This window comes from Triturus cristatus, chromosome 2_2 (assembly GCF_964204655.1).
Source record: "Triturus cristatus chromosome 2_2, aTriCri1.1, whole genome shotgun sequence".
Taxonomy (NCBI): Eukaryota; Metazoa; Chordata; class Amphibia; order Caudata; family Salamandridae; genus Triturus; species Triturus cristatus.
In genome coordinates this window covers 897,042,623-897,065,046 of record NC_140582.1, presented here as the reverse complement: position 1 = coordinate 897,065,046, position 22,424 = coordinate 897,042,623, and positions in this window count along the sequence as shown.

Below are 22,424 nucleotides of genomic sequence, written 5' to 3'. Positions count from 1 at the left end.
TCCTCAAGCCGCCGGAAACTGTTGAGGCATACCTTTTACATATTTTAGGTGAGTCCTATTTCCTGTTCTTCACCTGTCCTGTGATCATTGGGAGTTTCTCCACCCCCCTTTTTTTTTTTTAAGCTACTTCACCTTGAGTTTGCTGCTAGTTGTTTCACCGCATGCTAGCACTACAGGTGTGTGATGATATAAGGCAAACTTTGCTTTTTTAATGGGTCACTATTATCAATGTTATAATTTTTAAAGATGTTGAGAGAGCCTTTCTGTTACTTCACCTGTACAGTTATTGATGAATTGTTTTTCCATCTTTTCAGGTCGTCCTCCATATCTGTGGGTACTTTTCCCCGCAGTTTAATTATATGGTAGGTAGTAGACTTACCCTACCATAGTGTGTGGATAGTTTTAATTTGGTCCTGAAGAATTGCCATTGATCCCCCTGACTACCAGGCAAGAAACATGTTGACCAGAAAAGTAAAAGTAGAGCGGGATGTCTTGATTCATTATAGTCAGATAGCCGCCACTTCTTTTCTATTTTTAATCAGGTAGGGAGCCTACCAGAATAAAGGTTTCTTATTGGACTTCCGCACCTGTTTTAGTTTTAGCACTCACCAGCACATCACATCCACACCTATTAGGCCCCTCACCCCCACGGCACCATACGGCGAGGAACAAAAGATCTCCGCTAAAGAGCCCCTCATTGGGTGCCCGTCGGGTATTGCAGCGCCGACCCGACGAGGAGCAGGCCCAATGATGAAGCATGACACCTAACGGGCTGGGTGTGTGAGGGCCCTAGTTCCAAAGGAAGGATTTTTCCTCCCTTTTTCATAGGACGACCATTCAACTCAGTGGATGTTTCACTAAGCTCTCTCACCTCTTTTTTAGACCCACAATAAGGAACTACGTACCCTCTCTCTGTATAACTGTTGGGCATGTACGTTGGACCTTTCAAAGCCCTTTTGTCCCTCCCTCTTGATATATTGAATGCACGGGTAACGCCCGCGGGACTTTATCCTCAGGTTACCAGAAACGCAAATTGCTTTTCCTGGCCCACTCATTTTTACTTCGTATATATAAATATATATACTTTTAATTTGAATATTTTGCTATTGTTTGCTAATACTCATATAGCACTAATCTGGGACTCCAGGTCACTATGGTGAATTAGTATGGACCATTGGGACACCGGTGTGACATCTGCAAATAAACTGCACCAATGACCTTTCTTTCCTGACGATATGGTCGATGTGGCTAGTCCACTGTGGATGATACTTCTAATTAGCTTGCCCCATCCCGTGGACTAAGTATGTCACTGCCATCCCACATCTTGGTTTACTCGTGAAAATTATACATTTTTAATATATTGTATGCATATTATACACTGCCAAGCACAGGCGCCTGTATTACTACCCTCTCACATAGTATTTACAGGCCCCGTTGCACCTTCTAAGATGGCCGACACAACACCTCTACTGTTGTCTCCTAGATACACGTCATTGGCATTAATACGTCACACTTTATCATGTGGATGTTGGCCCCGCCCTCTAACAGGAACCGGTGGGTTTATCAGCACCTTCACGCAGCGTCTGCCACCACCCGGTTCCGGCGACGTAGGGATAGGTCCACATCTAGAATTCTGTGGATATCAGGTATGAAGGAAATTACGAGCGGTCATTGCCCGATTTGGACGTGAGCTAGGCGATTGATTACTACATCGCGTCCCTAGCATGTTGACGCCTATTCTATAGAGCCACTCATTAAGCTGATTGTGAATACGGGGAATAAATCCTCTGTTATTCTGTAGGTGTACACCTTATGCTTCTGGTGTCTTTTTGAATGGGCACATAGAGGTGTCTGTGGCTTGCTGTCTTTTCGGCTTACGGTGGGCTACGTATGTTGATCAATTCATTATGGAAAGACGTGTTATGCATCTGATATACCGCCTCCACTCACTAGCTGCATATATTATGTCATTTGTAGCAGGGGTTTTGATGACTCTATTTGGGAACCCGTTTACTTAATATTTCTTTATTACTTTGTCCCGTTAGGACACTACACTATGTGTGTCCTCAAGCCGCCGGAAACTGTTGAGGCATACCTTTTACATATTTTAGGTGAGTCCTATTTCCTGTTCTTCACCTGTCCTGTGATCATTGGGAGTTTCTCCACCCCCCCTTTTTTTTTTTTTTTTTTTTTTAAGCTACTTCACCTTGAGTTTGCTGCTAGTTGTTTCACCGCATGCTAGCACTACAGGTGTGTGATGATATAAGGCAAACTTTGCTTTTTTACTGGGTCACTATTATCAATGTTATAATTTTTAAAGATGTTGAGAGAGCCTTTACTGTTACTTCACCTGTACAGTTATTGATGAATTGTTTTTCCATCTTTTCAGGTCGTCCTCCATATCTGTGGGTACTTTTCCCCGCAGTTTAATTATATGGTAGGTAGTAGACTCACCCTACCATAGTGTGTGGATAGTTTTAATTTGGTCCTGAAGAATTGCCATTGATCCCCCTGACTACCAGGCAAGAAACATGTTGACCAGAAAAGTAAAAGTAGAGCGGGATGTCTTGATTCATTATAGTCAGATAGCCGCCACTTCTTTTCTATTTTTAATCAGGTAGGGAGCCTACCAGAATAAAGGTTTCTTATTGGACTTCCGCACCTGTTTTAGTTTTAGCACTCACCAGCACATCACATCCACACCTATTAGGCCCCTCACCCCCACGGCACCATACGGCGAGGAACAAAAGATCTCCGCTAAAGAGCCCCTCATTGGGTGCCCGTCGGGTATTGCAGCGCCGACCCGACGAGGAGCAGGCCCAATGATGAAGCATGACACCTAGCGGGCTGGGTGTGTGAGGGCCCTAGTTCCAAAGGAAGGATTTTTCCTCCCTTTTTCATAGGACGACCATTCAACTCAGTGGATGTTTCACTAAGCTCTCTCACCTCTTTTTTAGACCCACAATAAGGAACTACGTACCCTCTCTCTGTAGGACTCCAACCATGATCAGAGAGGGAGCAGACAGGTTAGCGTTGATTAGGAATCTCTGTGACAGGTTTTGGAGGAAGGACCTAAACCAATCAAGAACAGGGCCATCCAGTCCCATTATAAGTTTGAGGCGTTTAAAAGTTTTTCCTGGTTGACCGTATCGAAAGCCGAGGATAGATCTAGGAGGATTATGAGACATGTTTTGCCTTGGTCAAGGGCTTGGAGGGCATCATCCATGATGTGGAGAATGGTGGTTTCAGTGCTGTTCCCAGGTCTGAATCTGGATTGGAAGTCATCTAGTAGGTGTGATGTGTTGACTCAGCTGCTGTTGCACACATTTTTCCAGAACTTTAGCTAGGAGTGGGATATTAGATATAAGTCTCACATTGCCCGGGGAAGCAGGATCAAGCGATGTTTTTTTTAGGATAGGAAGGACTTGGACGGTTTTCAGAGAGTCAGGTATTGACTCCCGTAGAAGGGAGCCATTAATTATTGCAGTCCAGGGGTGGCAGCTAGGCAGCTGGAGGGGAGTGGGTCATTAAAGTGGTTGTTCGGGTTTAGGGAGGATAGTATTTTCGAGACGGAGTGTTCGTCATACACTTTGAAGTTGGTCCAGTGCGCTTGGTTTTTGGTGATGCCTGCGGGTGCAGCGCAGCTGGAGGGGGCAGATCCAGAAGGGGTTGGGAGTGGGTGGTGGCTCTGAGTTCATTTTCTAGGGTGGTGATTTTATCGGAGAAAAAGGTGGAGAATTTGTCTGATGAAATTAGAGATTTGGAAATTTCTTTAGAGGTTTTGGCCAGTTTGTTTGATTGGTGTTTGACCATTTCGAACAGCTTGAGAGGTCTGTTCTTGGTGTTCCCAGTTCCGATCTGAAGAATTCTTGTTTTGAGTTGAGGATGTTCCTATGATAGACATTTCTGGCCTGGCGGAGAAGTTTTAAGTGTACGGCTGAGGGGTGCTGCCTCCAGTTTCTTTTTGTCTGCCGGAGGGATCTCCTCTCACTGTTGAGGGAACTGTTGAACCAGGGGTTTCTGTCTTTGGTTTGGGTTCTTTTTAGTTTGAGCGGAGCAAGATCATCAAGAATGTTAGTTATGGTCGCGGAGTAGTGATCATTGAGGTCATTGACCGTAGTGATATGCGGGGGAGGTCCGACTTGCAGTGAGCCGCCAAATCTCTGTGATCAATGTTCTTGGTGTCTCTAACCCAATGTTTAGGAATCACCGGTTGCAGTGCCCTTATCTTCTGGGTGCCAAGTAATAGGAAAGTGATAGCATGGTGGTCAGACCAGTCACATGGGTCTATTGCGATAAGCTTGACTGCAGATTAATTAGCGACGATCCAGTCTAGAATGGCTCCTTTCGAGTGTGTTGGGAGTGAGCAGACTTGAGTAAGGGCTTGGTCGGCCAGGAGGTCTTTGATGGCGTTGATCTGAGGATCCTTGAGGTCGTTCTAGTGCAGATTGAAATCACCAAGAAAAATGTCTTTAGAGGTTGACGAGCCCTTGGTTGTTATGACTTCCATGAGGTGGTCAGTAAAGGTGTCATTCATGCTTGGGGGTGCTAAAAGATGTGCAAGCTGCACAGTTGGGTGGTGCTGCTGCATAAGGGAAGTGCAAGGTATTCGTAGGAGTCTGTAGACTCTGCCAGGAGTTCAGTGACGAGGAGGTTAGAGCAGTAGATGCAGGCTATGCCTCCCCCTATTTTTTTAGATTGTCTGTCCAGCCTTGTGATGTTGTAGTTGGGCGTGACTAAGAGGTCAAGGCAAGGAGATGAGGATTAATTGAGCCACGATTCGGTCAGGATTTCTAAATTGAGATTTCGGCTCAGGATGAGATTAGCGATGTCAGCGGTGTGCTTAACTGATGAGCGGCAGATGATTAAGAGGCCAGATACACTGGGGTCAGAGAGAGAGACGAGAGTTGGGGCAGACAGGGGTACTGGCGCTAGGTTGCTATCAACCACACTTTTGTTGCTGAGGGTAGCTGATCTGTTGGAGTTGAACGCGACTGTGCGGATGGCCTGTTCGACATTCAGGTCAGGTGGACTGGGGGTTACTGGTGCAGAATTGTAGGTAAGGAGAATGGCTAGAATTTCCTCTTCTTTGAGGTCTAGTGGTCTTGGGGTTACAGGGGAGGGATTGTAGGAGAGGAGGGATAGAATTTCCTTCTCTGAGAGGTGGCAGGGCTGCTTGCGAGTGCGAAGGTGTCTCAAGGATAGTGGTAAGGGGTGATTTGGGGCTCGGAGGATGGGGGTGGGTTGGAGTTCCGCAGGAGTTTGAAATTTGAGAAGGAGAGTTCAGTGAGGTGAAGGAGGTTCTTTGGTTCCAGAATGAAGTTATAGATGTTCTGAGTTAGTTTGGCTGCTCTGTGGTCCAGAGTTTCAATATCCCAATAAGAGGAAAATGTTGTGGGCAGGAGGTTGGTGGGTTGGGCGGGATTCTTATGGGGAGTGCAGGTGGTAGGTGGGCGGGGCTAGGTCGACTTGTGTTGTAGGCCTTTGGGAGAGTTTCAGTCTCCATGTCAGGGGGTGAGCTTGCGGGCAGGAGACCACTGGCTTGGGATCACTTCTGTTGGCAGGCACTGGTAGCAAGGTAGCGGGGCTAGGTTCACCTGTATTGTGAGCCCTTAGTAAGGAGATTTGTGGGTGGCTAGGCATGTTTGGCAGGTTGGTCGGTGGATCGCTGGGGTGGGTGTTTGTTACCCTGCAGGTGACTGGTATATGGGACACAGGGAGGGTGGGGGTGAGCACTGGATGGAGGAGGGGAGGCCGGATCATCTTAAGTGGTGGCGGAGGGAGAGTAGGAATGGGAGGCAGAACCCTAGAGGAAATAAGGGAGGCATAATCTCAGGAACTGTTTTGGGTGCAGAACTGCCCTGGTTTGGTTGTTCTGGTCCGTGCCCTTGGTGGGTGTGGGCGGGGGGTAGCTGTAGGGTCAATAGAGTGACTAAGCAGGAGGTTATTGTCCTTTCCCGTAGGGCTGAATAGAGCAGGTTGATGGAGGTGGTCGGGTGGCACCAGAGGGTGTTGAGGGAGCAAGGTAGGCGGCGGGTCGGGCACATGTTTATTGAGGAGGGTGAAAACGTCCACAAATTTGTTGAGGTTTTTGGTTGAGGCTTGGATCAAGACGATGCTGTTTTTGTAAAGGGTGATGGTAAGGTCAGCTCGCAGGAGTGGGAAGGGCGCGATTATTAGTTAAGTGACGTACGGGATGTTCCTGGTTACGTGTATATTAAGAAGGTGCGAGATGGTTTTGCGCCATAGGGATGTTCTTCTGGAGTAGAAAATGAGGTCATTAAGGACTGTACCATTGTCGCGCAATATTGTAGGTCAGAGATCAGGGTCTCCGGGTGCCTTTTCGGGATGCAGTGTTTGAAGGATTTTGCGGCAGACTTGGAGAGGTTGGGAGGATAAACAAGAGTATAAGAGTTTTCCCCAGTAGAGGTCAGGCCAGGTCCTGCCATTCTGGCTAGGGTGGGGAGATTTAGAGTCGGAAATGGTCACTAAACCCCAGGAAGGGCCAGTCTCAGCGTTATCCTGACGAAGCAATATCCTAACGAAGCTGGAGACACAGGAAGTATCTGGTGATATCTTCTGTCAGCTGTGAGGGATCAGGTGGATAAAGCTTCACGTGGAAGCTAAACGGCCAGGTGAGACCATTTAGGATGTTGGATGGGGACTCGAGGGTGTTGCAGGAAATCTCGGGTAACCATCCTGTTCAGAAAGTCAGCCTAAGATGGCCGCCGTGTTTACTATCAGGTTCTGTTTCTGTGAGGGAGTCCTTTTTCTCTTGCATTTGTTTGGTCCTCTTGGGGTGTAGTCCTATTTCTGTTTTTGCTTGCACTGTAGTGCATGGTCCTTTCTTTATTCTCTACGACCTGCTATCGTGGGGGAGTCCTCTCTCTCTTTCTAGCTAAATCCATGTTTGGCTTAGTCCTTTCCCCCTGGCTATGTTAACTGTTGCAGAAAGTGCTCCACGGCCACTTACAAACATGTAATATGTAACATGTAATTTGTAAGAAATATAGGTTTCTGGATTACTGGGCTGAGATGCTGATGATATCTAATTAAACGTCAGTGAATTCATCAAGTCCCCCGGCTATGTTGGGGTAAGATGAGCGCAAAGAGCAGAAAGGAGGAGGACAATGTTTTGGTGCATTTAGGATTCATTATGATTAACATAAACTATTTCCTTTCTATCGTGTTAGGTGAATGTCTCTGCCCTGACTACAGAGTTTCTGCCTTGCATGTTGGGTGGGGACTCCCCACTCTGCATGTGGAAGAGAACCATCAGCATGCTGATGAGTTACCTCCATATGCAGAAGGGAGCCCTCTGCACGTATCAAAAGTATTAACAATTAAGTATTAAATGTAAAAAATGTTTATGCTCTTATTGTGTTAAGTAAGGATTTAAGTATGTTTGCTCTAAACCTTTAGTGTACTAGGTGAGATTTTGTGAGTACATGGTATTAATAATATGTTTTAGAATGTTTGAGGGAGACATGTTGACTAACCGATGCTGCAGCTGCATATCCTGACCTCTATTCAGTAGCCCACCCCAAGTACCTAGATGTGGGTGTAGATTAAGGTCAAAGTTTATATGTAAGACCTGTCACATAACAATGATCTGCAACATGCAACAGGCTACAACAACCTTCCTTTAAAGGAGAGCACACCACTACCCCTTTAAGGTTAAGATAACTGAATCGCAAATTCAGGATGCCAACAGTACCTTCTATTTTATGTGCATATGTGTGCTCTATTGAACCTCTGTTAAGTAGTGTGATTGGACATCTGCTGCATCTGAGGAGAAGGGGAGTGAGAGCATACCCGGCATTACCTGCAACAAAGACATGTGAAAAATGTAAAAAGGGAACTCTGCTCTATCTCTAACCCATCATGCCTACACTCATGCAGTGGGTGTGGGGATAATGTGTGTATTGTGCTGAAGAGAGGATTGATTATGGCACTACCAGATACATATTTATCCCTTGTGTGAGGTGGTTATAATTTAAAATGAGCCACATCACTGAATTCTCCACAAAACAAATGATGTGCAAGATGTAGCTGTCATGTATGCTTCTAGGAAAGGAGTCATCAGTGGAGCAGCCCACAACATTGCAAACAGCTTTCACACTGATGTAGAGTCAGCAGTGTCTGTTGCAGAAAAGGTTTGCTGTGTAGTGCAAGTTGGTGCAATCAATGATACCTAATGCATGAGTGAAATGGTCAAAGATGAAGAATTCATTTGCGACTATTTGCATATCCGCCAGTGAGTGTGGCATGATGATAAATGGGTAAACTCTTCTGTTGATGTGTCTCAACACCTGATGCGAGCATTCAGACAGGCTTGCCTGTGAGGTGCCACTGCTGTAAGAGGTGGACCTCTAGAAAGATCCAGTGGCCATTAAATGAAGTGAGGATAGTATTTTGAAACAGGCAGGAATAGCCTGAGAACAGGCTGAAGACGAATCAAGCTTCTGCTCCCACTCTGAAATCATTACCATGATCAAATCAGGTGAGAAGTGGTATCTGGCACTGACAGATATTACTGGTCATTCCAAAGATTTTGATCCTGTTTCTGCACATTTGTTTTTCTCCCCCATCCTCAAATAAGTATTTTTCAAAATGAGGGACAAAGCAAAAACATATTCACTGACATAGTGAAGACAGGAAAAGAGGTTCCATGTGTGAGATGATTCGTAATTATAATATGGTTGTGTCATGAGCCAGGATGTGATTGTTTGTTGAGGTAAAGTGTTATAGCTGGAGGTGTGTATTGAAGTTGAGAACAATCGCTCTTTACATTACTAGGTGTATTGCAAGTGTTGTAAGCCTTGTTATATAAATCAACACCTTTTAGATTAAAAAATATATATAATTATTTAATATTTAGTGAAATTAATTAAACTTTATGTACAGAATTAAATTGACTTGATTAATTTAACAATGTAACATTATTTTTTTTAAAAATATTTTGTATTAAAAACTAAAAATAATTATTGATACAATTTATAACATTATGCGAAATGTAATGCTATTTTTAAATAGTAAAAATAATATAATTGATTTTAATATTATTTCCTGTAGTGGGTTAAGTTGCTAGAAGAATTTCCAAAGATGCTGGCAAAGCTCATCAATGGACAATTATCAAAATTTTTAGAACAAGACCAGCTATTGCAATAGTCCCAGACAGGCTTTCATCCTTAATTTAGTACTGAATCCACTCTAGTGGCTGTCACTGATAAGTTGGCTGTGGACCAAGGAAAACAGACTGTGTTGATATTATTTGATTTATCCACAACCTTTGACATGGTGTCTTGTTCAAGTCTTCTCAAATGCCTGGAAAATATAGGTGTCAATGACTCTGTGTTGGCCTGAATTACCTCTTTTCTTGCTAGTACAGGCCAATTATTGTGGATGCCCATTTGCTTCTGCTACAAAGCTGTTCGGAGTCCCTCAAGGCAATGCCTTGAGTTCTACTCTTTTCAATATCTATATGGCCCGCCTGGTTGAGTCCTTTGGTGTCCAGTTAGTATCATATGCAGATGACATGCCACTCCTTACAATGGACAGTAATTCACTAAATGCTTTTGTCAGGTTTAGGAACTTCCTGATGATATCTTCCAATGGTTACGGACTAGCAATTTACAATGTAATGCGTAAAACCTAGATTTTGCTTATTTTGCTGTCCATCCCCCATTTGGGATGGGGATTGCTGACCCAGCTATATTCTTCCCCCACCCGTCCCCGCCACAGTAGTCCATAACTTAGGGGTTAACTGTGATGGTCAGCTATCCTTTGGCCACAAGTGGCAGTCATGGTGGGCTCTTGTTATGTACTTCTAAAGTCTATAAACACAATTGTATTTAATATCTATGCAGGTTCAACCAATGGTCACACATGCCCTTATCACCTCCTGTCTTGATTATCCAATAACATCTACATAGGTCTTCCCGCCTACCTGCTGGGGAGGCTACAGTTTGTACAAAATGCAGCAGCATGCTTACTAATAAAAGTTCCTAGGCAGTTGCTCATTCGCCTATTACTAAAGGAAATATACTGGCTGCCCATCTAGGAGAACATTTTGTTTAAAGGTCTCACGCTGGCCCATCAAGCTTCCTCACAGTTGGGTAAGAGGTACCTGTCTGCTAGGTTCACCCAGTATCACACTGCAAGAAGCCTCCACTCCTCTGGAGTAGGGTTGGCTGTTGTACCTCGAAGCAGGAGAAACAGATGAGATGGTATGTCTAACTCATATCTTGCAACTCTGGCTTAGAACTCCCTTCCTTTGGTTTTGAGGGTACTCAAGGATGAAAACTGCTTTAGGGTTAATTTTAAAACATGGATGTTCTAATTCGCTTTTCAATAAGTTTGTTATGCACTTTGCTCTCTAATTTGTTCTTGCGCCAGGACACTCTTTGTGTAACCGTGCACTTTATAAAGCTTGATTTATTGATTGATTGATTACAATTATTTTCTGTGGAAGGATGTTGCAGTACCAGTGGTTGGCCATGTGTGGTCCTGGACTTACTACAGTTCTAATTTGGCTTTTTTGTCTCTGGTATCTATAGAAGTGCAGTTGGTATAGAGCAATGAGCTTACTCTTTTGTGGTTTGGTGCATGTCATACCCTAAACCACTCTGTAGCCCTTGCTTAACCCTTCCTTACTTTTCTCTTTGCCCCTTCCAGTTAGTAGTAAGTATTCCCCATTTTCTAGCCACTCTTCTGCCCCTCCTACATTTACTACAAAAATGCATACATACATGTGTGGAGATCTCCGCAGTAGAGGCAGAGATCCCTCCATAGAAAAAATGGGAGAGGTGGAAACATAAAAGTTCACAAGTAGGTAGGTTAGAAACAGTGTGAACGTTGTTTGGAATTTGACTGATATTTGGGATGTGGATAACTGCAGTATTTGGGAGTGTGTACGTCCCCACTCATCTACCAATGTCAGACATTAAGCTAGACATAAGGTTCAGTCCTAAAAACACAATTTCCTCATATTTCTGTGACAGAAAGCTCAGTAATTTGCAGAGAGCAGCAACAGTCCTACCAATTAGCATTCCATACTTCAGGTTATTAACCCATGTGTGTACAGGTCTGCCACCCAGGAAAGGATGAAACCCAATAATCCAACTACAGAATATTTCTCAAACCCATTGCCAATGGTCTTTTTTGGGATGTGGATAGCAGCAACATACTGGCTTGAAGGAAGCTGGCACCCAGGGAACTCAATGGATACAGCACATTGTTTAGAAAACTAATAATCAAGAAAATACCACTGTGGTGTCCATGTAACTCGAACATGTTGTACCTAAAATGAGCACCAGATGTCAAAGCTATCTCCGGAAAAAAATCTATTTTCTTTTAGTATTTATTGTGGATGGCAGCAGTATTTGCTTCCAGGTTCAGCAAGTTCCCAACGATTCCTACCGACTCTGGGTATTTTTTAAAACCAAGGACAAAGGGGAACCCAGGGTGGTGTGAGTTACATGGATGATTACACATTCTCTTAAACAGACTTCCCTGCAATTATGAACATTATATGCCTAACAAAGCTCAAAATTAATCTCAGTTACCAAGGGGTATGGCAGTTGTTTTGGGCAATAGGGTAGAAAGGCCCTTTGGGAAACCTAACAGACCTCAGCTTGTCTGGAAAATAGAGATTCTGGTGAATCCAAGGTGGTATGCTATGCATTCATCTCATAAATATTTTCTAAGCAGAATGGCCCTATTTTCATTTTGCCTTCATACTGTTGCACGCTTTGCCTTTTCTTGCACATGAACCCCTCATAAAATGTAATTTTTTCATGCATTTGTATGAACATTTTTGTTTATAAACATTACTCTAGCAATAATCACACCTTTATCATATAATGGTTAGGTTGATTACAGAATAAGAGTTGCACCACTTGCTTATATATTATATATCAGCATGAAGTTATAAGCTAATTATTGCATTTTACATCACTAATCATGAGGGCTTACTTTTCCATAGTGACATCTTCAGATTTTCCTAGGAATTTCAAGCAAGCAGCAGTCTACAGACATCTTAGGTGAAGGACACAGTCTGGTGCAGCTAGTCATAACTGGATATGACCTTTACAAAGCACATTATATGATTGACAACAACTTTATAGTGTACCAAACGCATGTGAGTCGGAGGTCATAAGAGAAACTCGTTTGGCCACTTTTGCGCTAAGAATGATTAAGCTGCAGGTTAGAAGAATTATCATAGGTTGGTTTCTTTAACTAATGCTGTGATTTAATGAACACCATCTAATATGTTGCAATTCTTTATAATATAGTGTCTGATTACCTTTTTAATTACATTGTTTTTATTTTTATAGTAACATCTATTCATATGATCATAAAATAAGAGCATTATTTACTATTAAAGCTTTTTAAATTTGTAGTATGGATTTATTGAGCATGCTTATAATGGGGTTCCTCAACTCATTATTAACTGGGAAATAATTCTGTAGCACTGATCAGAAGCCAAAACGCACCATCCCCAAGTAGGTAAGAGAATCTTTGCCATAGTAACACTGCCCTCATCTCTGTCACAGACCACATGTGCATTACACTGAACAGAGGAGACACAGCTACCTCCAACCTGTTTTTGACCTTTTTACAAAGTTTGCCACAGTCCCTCACCCCATCATCATCCAATGCCTGCACAGTATTGCAATACAAAGTTCTGTGCGCTGCTTGATTTGCTCCTTCATGACTGGCAGGACCCAGTCAGTCAGCCTGCCACCCTTCACCTCAGATGCTCGTGACCTCATCCCACAAAGATCCTTCTTGAGCCCAACTCTCTTCAATGCTTTAATGATATTTCAGGCCTGCATCATCTGCTCTCTCAGCATCAATGTCCTCTCCTTGCTGACTGACATACAACTTACATGCTCCCTTATGGATAATGCATCCAGCACATGGAACAAGTTTGCTGCAAGCATGACCAAAGTTACCGACTGCACAGACTATCTGAAGACGAACACTAACAAGATCAAAGTTGTGATCTCCGGGAAGAGGTACTCACAGCAGTACTCTACCTGGTGGCTGTCAGAGCTTGGATCGACATCCACGCTCAGCACCCGTGCCAAGAACCTTGGGATCATCATAGACAGCAAGCTAGATATGACGTCCCAAATCCATGCAGTCACTGCCTCACCCAGAAAATTCTAAGGAAAATTTTGAAATGGCCCCCAACTAACACCTGGAAAACCATCACCCATGCCCTTGTCACTTACAAGCTCGATGATGAGAACAACGTCTACGCCGGGATCCAAAATATACATATATTACCTACTGCCAGTCGCCAGTAGGTAGATATAATTAGGACCTATTTTCCATAGGAAATCCGCAACATTCTATTTGGAATAACGTTGGCGCCGATTGACGAATCTTCGCAAAATTTCCCAAACTTTTGGCCAGCTCCGGTCCGCTCTTATCCTGAAAATTTCAGGGTGATTCGTCAAGCGGGGGCCGAGAAAAAAGGGGGGTCCCAAAACACGTTTCCCCCATGCATTTTCCCATAGGACCTGTTGACGCAGCTACAGCCCGAACTGCTGAACGGAATTACACCAAATTTGGCAAAGAGGTAGACCTCAGTTCAGACTTGTGCCTTTTGCTTAAATGGTGTAAATCCGTTCAGTAGTTCCTGAGAAAATTAGAGTTAAAAAGATATATATATCTGGGCGGAGCCTAACCACACACCTCATCGTGAGATCTGATTGGCTGTCAGTACTTCATCCAAGAAGTGTTGGCAGCCATCTTGAGACCAATATACATGATAGCACCTCATTAAAAAGCATTGCAGTTAATAGAAGGTTTTAAGGGCCCGATTCACAGAACTAACTTGAGACAAAATCCTAAACTTACTACCATTTTGGTATTCACAGAAGGCACTTACTCATTTTGGTATTCACAGAAGGCACTTACTCATTTCGGTATTCACATAAGTTAGGAGTCCTAACTTTAGGACTCCTAAATGCCTTCTGTGAATACTGAAAGTCTTAAAATTAGGATTTTTCTCAGTTTAGTAGTAGTATAGTTAGGACTCCTAACTTTAGGACTCCTAAATGCCTTCTGTGAATACAGAAAGTCTTAAAATTAGGATTTTTCTCAATTTTGTAGTCCTAAGTTTAGGACTCCTAAGTTTAGGACTCCTAAATGCCTTCTGTGAATACCGAAAGCCTTAAAATTAGGATTGTTCTCAGTTTAGTAGTAGTATAGTTAGGACTCCTAACTTTAGGACTCCTAAATGCCTTCTGTGAATACCGAAAGTCTTAAAATTAGGATTTTTCTCAATTTAGTAGTCCTAAGTTTAGACTTAGGACTACTAAATTGAGAAAAATCCTAATTTTAAGACTTTCGGTATTCACAGAAGGCATTTAGGAGTCCTAAAGTTAGGAGTCCTAACTATACTACTGACAAACTGAGAAAAATCCTAATTTTAAGACTTTCGGTATTCACAGAAGGCATTTAGGAGTCCTAAAGTTAGGACTCCTAACTTCTGTGAATACCGAAATGAGTAAGTGCCTTCTGTGAATACCAAAATGAGTAAGTGCCTTCTGTGAATACCAAAATGGTAGTAAGTTTAGGATTTTGTCTTAAGTTAGTTCTGTGAATCGGGCCCCTTGACTTTAGTTACATTATAAATCATTTGTTGATGGTACCATACTCATTTTAGGAATTGTGGTGCGTTCTAAGGTGAATTTACCATGTGAAAAAGCCTTCTGCTGTGATTGATATCATGAATCATGTTTGAGAGAACTATTTCCTCATGCTTTTCCCACAGAGGTTTGGAAGGTGATCTATAAGCTAAACTGAGAGCATATTTTCTGTAAATTCACAATATCTTTCTCAGTCATGTGAGAATGAAGTCTGACATAATCAGTAAAACATGTACATCCAACAAGTGCAGAGACTGTCAGTTGCTTCCTTTGTGTTCTACTGCAGCTTCCCAGAGTGTTCTAAAGAACAACTAGAGCGCTAACAGTCCTACTTATGACAAACGTATTGCACACCTGAAGCCATCTTGATTGGAATAAAGTGGTAACTCTTAAAACATTTAATTTAAAAAGGAACAAAATGAGGGGGTTCATTTTGCCATAGAAAGTATGATTAGTGCTGCAGAAAAAACAATTAGGTCACATTTTGAGTGACTTCTCAAATCCTCTTCTATTTCATTAAAAAATTCTGACATGCAGATTGAAACATGCACTTTCAATACCAGCAGCAGACTTCCCTGGTGAGCAATAGCTTTACTACAGTGATCTAATAAGCAACTAGAGTGCTAACATTCTGAATTTATGGCAAATGTGTGACACATCTGAATGCCTTCTTGATGGAATCAAAGTAAAAAACTGAAAGTATTTCCTACTGAGGAGACTGTAGTAAATGAGGAAATTAGGAAACTTCATAACAAATAAGCCTCCCAAAACGGCCACCAGAGACAAAAGAGCCCAAATGTAGCACAAATATCACCCAGCTGTAGCCCAAGTATAGCCCAATGACAGAATGTCCCAGAGTGTTCTAACGAACAACTAGAGCGCTAACAGTCTTACTTATGACAAAAGTATGGCACACCTGAAGCCATCTTGATTGGAATAAAGTGGTAACACTTAAAATATTTAATTTACAAAGGAACAAAATGAGGGGGTTCATTTTGCCATAGAAATTATGATTAGTGCTGCAGAAAGAAAAATTAGGGCACATTTTGAGTGTCTTCTCAAATCCTCTTCAATTTTATAAAACAATTCTGATACGGAGACTGAAACATGCACTTTTAATACCAGCAGCAGACTTCCGTGGTGAGCAGTAGCTTTACTACAGTGATCTAATGAGCAACTAGAGTGCTAACATTCAGAATTTATGGCAAATGTGTGACATATCTGAATACCTTCTTGATGGAATCAAAGTAAAAAACTGAAAGCATTTCCTACTGAGGAGACTGTAGTAAATGAGGAAATTAGGAAACTTCATAACAAATAAATCTCCCAAGATGGCCATCAGAGACAAAAGAGCCCTAATGTAGCACAAATATCACCCAGATGTAGCCCACATGTAGCCCAATGACAGAAGTGTGCAAAGCACTTATTTTTTGTGTATTTGCAGTTTTATATAGTGCAGACTTGTCAGGTATTGGAGTGCTTTACATGAGCATTGGTTACATCACACAAGATCAAATTCATTTTGGTTGTAGACATGGGGATATTAAGTGAGTTGACCAGAATCACAGAATGTTGAGCTGAAGCAGAAACTCCAACCTGGTTCCCCAATTGCAAAGTCTGCAGCTCTGGAAGTAACACCACATCCTCGCCCCTAGGTGCAACATTTAATCAAGTGGTCAACTGGATAAAAAAAAACATAAAGATTACAAATAATTTAAAAGTTCTTTGTCGCTATTTGAAAACTCAGAAAATATGTCCTCATTTTAGTTTTTTAGAGCACTAACCATAATTTTGATGCAAATAAGACCCTCACATATATAAAGGAAATGCTCTAGGTATTACAGTTTTGATTACATCAAGATGACGTCAGGCGTTCCACACTTTTGTAATAAATATAGAATGTTAGCAATCTAGTTGTTCATTGAGATACTGTTGAGAGGCAGAGGCCAGGGGCACGGACTCTGAAAATTGAAGGCAGGTAGGAGAGTGCAGAGGCAACAATTTGACCTCACTGGGCAGGCAGGAAGGGCAGTGGCAGCACAACAGACTATGGCGAGCAGTGGAAAGGGGGGCAGGGGCAACAAACCAACAATACAGGACTAGCAAGAGATGCTATGGCAATATAATAGACCATTGTGGGCAGAAGGAAGAGGCAGTGGTAGTACAACCATACATACCAACAGACCCGTTTCAGCCAGGAAACGTCCAATGTTTTTAAGCTCAAATGGGCTTTATTTGATTTGTCTCCTGTCTACAATCTCCTCTTTTTCAATGTAACTCAAAGGGGAAAATCAATACCCAAGTTTTTTTTCAAAATCTCCCTCTTACCAAGTTCAAAATGTTCGCAAGTATGGTACATTGGATTATGGCAGGCAGGAGGAATTGGGGTAGGGACATGGACTCGGATAACAGAGACAACTCGGGGCCACCATCTCCCCCGGCCAAACGCACAGCCAAAAACGCCTGTTAAGTCATCATCTGGTCATTCAAACTCTTCCATATAATCCATAGTGATCCAAATAATCAACTTTTTTAATTCATCTTGATTTCAATCTTATTCATCCACACGCGGAGTAATTTTGCCAATTTTCAAAGTTTCTAATGTTTAAGCTGGGCCATCCGAACCTCTTGCGAAAAACACGAAAAATGCAAGTTCATCTTAGGCAGTGCTGTTTTATTTTGAAACCCAATGCATTTCGGGCCGCTGGTGCCCTTCGTCAGGGGTCACTACAATGACAAGTGAAGTGGAACAACTATTAGTATTTGAACAAATGTCATAATCACTTTTTCTTAAATAGTAATATATTTTAAAAAGATATTGCATACAACGTGGCATATTTACTCATGGGACACTTTTACAAAGTATAGCTGCCAGAATGCTCAACCATTAATCAAATATATTCTGTTACCCCAAAAAACCATTGTTTGTCACTCTCCTTTCTCGATGTGACCGTATTCTCGGTGTGGCTTGTTTTGATGTTTAATCAACCTGTCATGCAACTCTCTCACTTTCTCTCCCCTCTGCCCTAACACAAACCAAATCCCTTTTAACCCCCAAAAAACCATCCACACCCTATCACGTCTCCCTGTATCTATCGCATGCAATCTCCCGCAATCACCTCACATTTTAACCCTTTTAACCTTTTAACCCTCACTCCGTGCTCGCCTACCCATAATCTCCTGTTATACCATTCATCCTCATCCTCTATCACGCTCTATGTTAAAACATCCACCCTTCCTCTAGTTTCACTCACACCTGCCCCGCTTTCATATATTCCCCCGTGAATCTAAACTGAATGTAAACTTCCCTCTCATACACCAACAATCAACTTGTACACCCTCCGCACCTCGTAAAACACTGCTAGCATCCTCTCTCATACCAACGCGTTATTAGCATATTTCCCCTTATATACATTCACTTGCATGGAAGTCAAAAGTCGACAATGTTATTATTTTTGCACTGCATTATTAACAGTCCATACCTGCCACAGCCATTGCAGAACAACCGGCTTCGTATTCTCAATCAAACAAACGTGTAACCCCTCCCTGCTTCCACCTCTTATTTAAATATAACGGGCCCGATTCACAACTAACTTAAGACAAAATCCTAAACTTACTACCATTTTGGTATTCACAGAAGGCACTTACTCATTTTGGTATTCACAGAAGGCACTTACTCATTTCGGTATTCACAGAAGTTAGGAGTCCTAACTTTAGGACTCCTAAATGCCTTCTCTGGATACCGAAAGTCTTAAAATTAGGATTTTTCTCAGTTTAGTAGTAGTATAGTTAGGACTCCTAACTTTAGGACTCCTAAATGCCTTCTGTGAATACCGAAAGTCTTAAAATTAGGATTTTTCTCAATTTAGTAGTCCTAAGATGCTTTTCCATTTCATGGACTGTATCACCCACAACCCATTGCCGTTATCAAAAATTCCATTCGAGCTTCGTAATCACATAATTTAAAAAAACCTGCAAGTGATTATTCATCAAGTCCACAAATAACGATATCATTCAGTGCTCATGTTAGTTCACCAGTTCGTGTCTTAACAACACAGTCTCTTTAGATGAATCACGATGTTTCGCCTGCCGCGTGGAGTCAAAGTACGTAATCTTTCTTAGTATCTCCTTATTTATGTGTGCGGGTGCAATCCCTAGGTAGGGCATCAATTTCGACAAGAATTTATAGAGATAGGGATGCACTCCTTTCTTATACGTTGTTCTTCCATATTTATCCATCTTGAAAATAAATGCGTGCAGTTTGGCTGGTGCCTACGCCCAAACGGCACCTGGATGAATAACAATTGCAACTCGGAGCCACCATCTCCCCCGGCCAAACGCACAGCTTATTTAAATATAACATCCCTTCCCTATTGGTTGAAAATGCTTTGCTTATCCCGTCAGCGGTGTTACATCACGTGATGCTTTTCCATTTCATGGACTGTATCACCCACAACCCATTGTCGTTATCAAAAATTCCATTCGAGCTTCGTAATCACATAATTTAAAAAAACCTGCAAGTGATTATTCATCAGGTCCACAAATAACTATATCAATCAGTGCTCATGTTAGTTCACCAGTTTGTGTCTTAACAACACAGTCTCTTTAGATGAATCACGATGTTTCGCCTGCCGCGTGGAGTCAAAGTACGTAATCTTTCTTAGTATCCCCTTATTTATGTGTGCGGGTGCAATCCCTAGGTAGGGCATCAATTTCGACAAGAATTTATCGAGATAGGGATGCACTCCTTTCTTATACGTTGTTCTTCCATATTTGTCCATCTTGAAAATAAATGCGTGCAGTTTGGCTGGTGCCTACGCCCAAACGGCACCTGGATGAATAACAATTACAACTCGGGGCCACCATGTCCCCCGGCCAAACGCACAGCCAAAAACGCCTGTTAAGTCATCATCTGGTCATTCAAACTCTTCCATGTAATCCATAGTAATCCAAATAATCAACTTTTTTAATTCATCTTGATTTCAATCTTATTCATCCACACGCGGAGTGATTTTACCAATTTTCAAAGTTTCTAATGTTTAAGCTGGGCCATCCGAACCTCTTGCGAAAAACACGAAAAATGCAAATTCATCTTAGGCAGTGCTGTTTTATTTTGAAACCCAATGCATTTTGGGACGCTGGTGCCCTTCGTCAGGGGCACTACAATGACAAGTGAAGTGGAACAACTATTAGTATTTGAACAAATGTCATAATCACTTTTTCTTAAATGGTAATACATTTAAAAAAGATATTGCATACAACGTGGCATATTTACTCATGGGACACTTTTACAAAGTATAGCTGCCAGAATTCTCAACCATTACTCAAATATATTCTGTCACCCTCCCACGTGCTACCCCAAAAAACCATTGTTTGTCACTCTCCTTTCTCGATGTGACCATATTCTCGGTGTGGCTTGTTTTGATGTTTAATCAACCTGTCATGCAACTCTCTCACTTTCTCTCCCCTCTGCCCTAACACAAACTATAACAGAGGACAGGAGGGACATGGAGAGGTGCACCAATCTGACCCTACAGGGCTGGCATCAGGGTTTGCAGCAGCACAATACACCACACAGGGCATTCGGGATGGGAGTGCAGCACAACAATCCATAGAAAGCAATAGGGAGGGGACAGGACCATGCACATGGACAACAGAGCACAGAGGGGAAAGAGGCAATGGTAGCTAGCTGACCATAATGTACAGACAGGAGAGAAAGCTGCAGCATAACAGACCATAAAGGGCAGGAGGGACGGATCAGGGGCATTACAATGGAACAGACAAGCCAGGAGGGAGGGAATAGGGATCTGCACATGGAAACAGAGGGCTGGGGGCAAGGGGGCAGGGCAGGAGCAGCAAGATGACCATGGAGGTCAGGCAGGATGGGCACTAGAAACAAGACACACCATGGAGAGTAACAGTGAGACTATGATGGCATACACGCAGACCATGGAGGGAAGGTGGGAGGGGGTCAGGGGCAGCTAGCTGACCACACAGGGAAGGTGGGAGGGGCCATGGCAGCACAGAAGACCATGCATGGCAAGCGGGAGGGTTAGTGGCAGCACAATGGCTATGATGGGCAAGAAGGAGGGTGCAGGGGCATGCACAAATGACCATGGAGGATAAATGGGAGGGTCAGGACCTGGGCACAGACAAGAGAGTTCAGGGGAAGGGGCCTCACAACAGACCACGCGGGGCAGGCAGGAGGAGCAGTTGCAGCACAACAGACCAGGGAGGGCAGAAGGGTGTGGCAGTAAAATGGACCATGGAGGACAGGAGGAAGGGGATAGGGGCATGGCATGTGGACAGGCAGGGTGGAGGTGGCAGGGACAGGTTACAGTCATCTGACAATGCTAGGCAGGTGGGAGGGGAGTGGCAGCTCAACAGAACACTCAGAGTAGATAGGAGTGGCAGGTCCATGGAACATGGTGGACAAAAAGGATGGAGCAGGGGCATGCACAAAGACATCGGAGGGCAGGGGGAAGGGGAATAGGGGCAGCAAGCTAAGCACAGGGGCTAAGCAGGAGGTAAATGATGGGCCATAGAATTGGGCAATGGAGGGCAGGAGGAGTGGACTAGTACATCATGCTAAATGGAGGGCAGTGGCAGCACATCAGACCATGCATGGCAGGAGGGAGGAGGCTAGTCCATGGATTCAGACAACAGAGGTAAGGGAGTAGGTGGATGAGGCAGCAAGCTAACTGTCAGAGAAGGTGGGTATTAGGAACTTTATTGTTTTTAAAATGTGTGTCTGTGCGAACTACTTAAAATATGAACAAGTATGCAGCATAATCTCACTTTTATTCAGGAAGAAGAGGACGTTTGTGACTGTGACTCCGGGCTCACTTGGCAGAAACACCCCCTGACCCTCCACCCCCCATCGCAAAATATAATGCCCGTGAAAAGGGTAGGTGGACGCAGTGTTATATAGAACATAGTCCTGAGAGCACAATTAAAAATGAAAACTAGATATAGTATATGGTATAAACTATGCACTAAAAAGTGTGATATAAGATGAACCAGGGCATGAAATATAATATGCAATACATTGTGCTCAATGACAGATTTGTTGGAGAGCGCGAGATAGCACAGGCACTAGCGCGTGCTATGCGATATGCACCTTGAAGTGTAATATGCACAGGGCAGTGTTGTGTAACCTAACTAGTCGCTAAAGTTGTAATATAAAATATGTGCTGGGGATGTAACGTTGCATATGCACTGTGACAAAGATATGGATCCCAGATTGTAATATGTATGGCATAGCGCTGAGCGTTATAACATAGGCATCGAGGAAGGCACGTTAGATGGGGCAATATAACCCGTGCGAAGGCAAGTGTGGCATGACATATTCACGGGGTGGTGTTACAGTGCACATGGGCTAGAGCGTGTCAGAGCATACGCACCAGCTGGTGGAATACAACACAGAGGTGTGTGGCACTCGGCGGGCACTGGTGGGTGTAACACAGCATTGGGCTCAGCCAGGAGCACGCTGTGACTCTCAAGTGAGGTTTGTCTCCTTTCCAGAGAGCAAAATGAAAAGTATTAGACATCTGGCGGTGGATGTGTGTTTTATTAACTGTGAGGGGGGTTTCTTGCATAGTTTGGTTGAATTTGTGTCGAATCCCCTTTGAATGGCTTGGTGTGCGTGAGTATTAAATGTGCCCGTCAATAGCTACCCATGTTTGTATAAATAAACAACAAGGGTGTCTACTTGGAGAGTACCAACAGGCGGGGGCGCCGGGATTAGGCACGGTAGGG